At 50.5% G+C, this 4166-nt stretch overlaps 1 protein-coding gene across 1 annotated transcript in view; it reads right to left on the reverse strand.

Moving 5' to 3' along the window:
- Positions 1 to 3614, reverse strand: part of SLC38A7 (solute carrier family 38 member 7) — an 18629-nt gene extending 15015 nt beyond the window's left edge. The window contains exon 1 of the mRNA XM_008069214.2: positions 3584 to 3614. The gene's annotated coding sequence lies outside the window, so the exon portion shown is untranslated. The remainder of the gene's footprint in view (positions 1 to 3583) is intronic.
- Between the last annotated feature and the right edge of the window lie 552 nt (positions 3615 to 4166).

The following is a 4166-nucleotide window of genomic DNA, read 5'->3' on the forward strand; positions in this document are numbered from 1 at the left end:
AAAAAAAAAAAAAAAAAAGATGGGAGGTACTAACACATCAGCCTTGCACTGGGCAGGTGTGTCATGGGTGTATCTTATCTCATTCAATTTTATGACAGTCTTGTGGTCAAAAGGTTCAGAGAGATCAAATCACTGACCTGGGGTCACATAGCAAGTTGCAGGGCAGGATTTGGATCCAGATCTGTCTGGCTTCCCAGACTATTTCCATACCACAGGGTCCCAAAAGGAGCCCATGCCAAGACCTATGATCCAACATATCACAGCCCAGCATGTTTCCCTCCAGCCCAGAGTCTAAATTCATGTGGTTCAAGGCCCTTCAGGATTCAGGCCAACTCTCACTCTTCTCCCACGTGACAAGAGGCCTCTATGCCTGTCACATCTGCATCTTCAGGAAAAAAAAATGATTAGTCCCGTGCTTGGACTGCTTCCAGCCCTTTTGCTGGCCATGCTTCCTAGTCCCATTTCTTCCCCCTTTCCTCAGATACTCCCTGAGCTCCTCTGGGAGCCATGTGGGTACCCAGCACTGCACAGACTAGTTTCCTCTCTCATGCGCTTGCATTTTCACAGGCACAAGGCTTGCTCTACTGGGCTGGATGACAAGGATCTGAGGCCAAACATGCAGTATTTATTGTCACTATCAACCACTATTGCTGCAGCTATGGAATGCTTCAGTTCATTCAATCCTGAATGTAGTCCTAAACAGTAGACATGACAGCCACCATTTTGCCAAAGAGGAAAGTGAATTCCAGAAGGTCACACAGCGGTCTTTGGAGGAGCTGGGATTCAAACCCAGGTCTGTCTGACCCTAGGGCATCCATCTGTTTGTATTTGCCCCACTCTGGGGCCCAAAATGGTGCCTTGGGCATGGCTGAACTCAGATAACAGACTTACCATCTAACTAATTATCTTCGTTATCTGGGTAAATATAGGTAAGTTGCAGGTTTTTCTTTGGCTTTGCCTCTTTCTTGAAAACTGGGAAGATGTTTCTTCTTCTTGGAATCTTTTTTTTTTTTTTTTTTTGAGTTGGAGTCTCACTCTGTCGCCCAGACTGGAGTGCAGTGGCCGCTGCTGGCCACTGCAGCCTTGACCTGCTGTGCTCTGGCTATCCTTCCGCCTCAGCCTCCCAAGTACTGGAACTACAGGTGCGCGCTACCACGCCCGGCTGATTTTTGATTTATTGTAGAGATGAGGTCTCACCAAGTTGCCCAGGCGGGTCTCGACCCTGCGGGCTCAGGCAATCCACTCACCTCAGCCTCCCAAAGGCGCGGGATTACAGACTGAGCCACCAAGCCCAGCTCTTCCTGGAATCTTAAGAGGCTCTGTGGGTTCTACCTCATGACCACATGCCCTAGGCAGCTGTTTGGGCCTGTTATCCTAGGACTCCAATCTCCCTGGGGATGGATCTCAACATAGATGAAACAAAGGCAGGTACTAGTGCTATCCTGAGATGGGGATACTGGGGAACAGAAAGGTGGAACAACTTTCCCAAGATCACATAGCTAGGATTCAGACCCAGGTGTGCCTCTGTGCAGACACTACATTAGGTGCTATAGTGTGGGGAGGCAGAGACTCCAAGGTAGGTGCTGATGACAACGAAGACGGCCCCAAGTATGGAAGCGATGCCTCTGATGAGACCCGCAGGAGAAGGGAAAACAGGATTTCTGCATAGAAACTACTGTAATATTATTTCCATGGATATAATTCCCAGGATACTATCTGCATCTTCAGGGTAACTAATGGGAGGAAGAGTAACATCAAGGTCAGATTACAAGGGCAGGGGCTGGAGGAGCTGGAGGGACAGCGAGGAGACATGGCAGCCTTCCCCAGAGGCTGCTATTGGCTGGTTCCCACCCATCCCTCCCCCAGAACCTCCGTGTTCCTCAATCCTGATCTCAGGGTATTATACAAAATTATTTTATTGTCCCTCCCTGGTTTACTCTTTACAGCCCAAAGGGAAGAGAAAGGAACTGACCGGATTCAGCCATGACTGCCTTCACTGTCCATCACAGAGCCATTGCCTCTGATGCCCTTAGAGTGGCTAATGGGGTCCTCTTGGGCTGCTTCCCATTGCTTCTCCTGAAGATGGACAAAGGTGGGGGCCATAACCCATGAGAGGGAAAGGGGACAGTTTGGGTGCTCTCAGACATCTGTCATCAAGCACGGAGACCAGGGACACAGCTCCAGAGGAAATATTCCTCTGCTGGCTCCAAATCCAGAGAGATCTGTCAGATGCCACAGGGTTTCTTCCTCTCTGGCATCCTGTCAGCCAGTCAGCCACTCAGCAAAATCAAAGCAGTGAGCAGTGAAGGCAGAATTTTGGGACTCCTGGGCTTCTGGCTTCTGGTTCAAGAGAGAACCCAGCAAAATGGGTACTGCCAGAGTTGTGAGACCTCCTCCTCCACCCAGCTCACATTACAGACACAGAGATTTACAGGATGACTCGTCCAAGCACTAGGCTAGGTATGGCTTCCTGACTCTCCAAGTAGTATGTTTCTCTTTAGCACCTCTGTCTCAGTCCTATACTACCTGGCCACCCTCTCCACCACCCACAGGAGAGTGGAGGCTGGGGTCTCTATGGAGCTCAGAGGCCGAGTGGTCCCACTTCTTGCAGACTATCTGCATTGGTCCAAGACCTCTCAGCACCCCACTCCTCACTTGCAAATCACTCAGCCTCATCATTCCCAGCTTACCTGCTTGGCTATGGTGGAAGAGGTTTGCTCCTTCCCCCAAAGGTCTGGGATCTGGTTCTCTTCACTTCCCTCTGTGGCCCCAATTTATTCTTTCTCAAGACTTTACCAGCGGGGTGTGGTGGCTCATGCCTGTAATCCCAGCACTTTGGGAGGCAGAGGCGAGAAGACTGCCTGAGCCCAGGGTCGAGAATAGCCTGGGCAACATGGCAAGATCTCGTCTCTTTAAAAAAAAAAAAAAGAAGAAGAAGAAAGAAAAATGACTTTACCTAAAATCTGCTGTCAGCAGAGAGAAGTGTTGTTTGGGCTGTTTCCATGCCGACTTCAGCAAAGTTGGGGGAACTAAGTGGCTCTGACGCTCCCTCATAGCATGGAGTGAGAGATCAGACAGGGAAACAAGCCCAGGAGGGAAGAAGGTTAGCCTAAAGTCACACTGGGTAGTTGGCAGAGCCAGAACCAGGAGCCTGATGCCCACATGCTCAGGCTGGAGGCGTAGGCCTCTTGATCCCAACCTCAGTGGGATCCCAGGCTAGCAGGGGCTGGAGCCCTGAAATACAAGAGGTGGGCTGCACTGGGAGGCGAGTCAGGGCATACACGGGACGGGGAACAGGAAAAACGAGTCCCAGGCCTCAGGCAAGGTGGGTGGGCTACCGTGGGGGTAAACCGGGGAGGGCTCCGGGACTCGATTCCGGCCTAGGACTAGGTGGAGACGGGCTATGCTAAGACGCGGAGGAGCCAGCACAACAGAGGGCGGGCTCGGGGTGAGGACACCGTGATCCCTAGTCCTGCGGGGAAAGGGCCCGAGCTCTGCCACGGCTGGGGGCGGGGGGGAGTCTCCAGGGACCCCAGGGACCCAACGTTTCCGCCCTCCGCAGCCTCGACCTCCTACCACTTACCTACCTTCGATGCTTCATTCCCGAGCCGGCTGCGGAGACACGTGAGTACCGATCACATGATCACCCTGGGCTGACGCGGAAAACGCTGGGAGATGTAGTTTTTCGCAGATGTCAGCCTTGGACGACACTGGCTCCCAGAATCCTCAACCTGGCAGCCTTGCTCTGAGCCAGCCTCGGGTCCTGCCAGCCCGTGTTAATCCTGCTGCTTTTAGTCTTGGCCACTTGGCTAAGCCAAACATTGCTCCTTCCTCCTAGGACATGTCTGTTCAAGTTCCTTTCCCATTTGGCAATTGGATTGCTTTTGATTATTGAGTTGAAAGCATTCTTTATATATTCTGGACACAAGTTCCTTATCAGATATGTGATTTGCAAATATCTTCTTCCATTCTGTGGGTTGTCTTTTAACTTTCGTGGTATCCTTTGACACCGTTTTTATTTTTAGTGAAGTTTCATTTATTTATTTATTTTTCCTGCTGCTTAGTTTTGGCTATTATATCTAAGAAACTATTGACTAATATAAAGCCATGAAATTGACACCAATGTTTTCTTCTCAAAGTTTTATAGTTTTAGTTCTGACATTAAG

This window comes from Carlito syrichta, unplaced genomic scaffold (assembly GCF_000164805.1).
Source record: "Carlito syrichta isolate Samal-C Ts95f unplaced genomic scaffold, Tarsius_syrichta-2.0.1 Scaffold311864, whole genome shotgun sequence".
NCBI classification, from domain to species: Eukaryota; Metazoa; Chordata; class Mammalia; order Primates; family Tarsiidae; genus Carlito; species Carlito syrichta.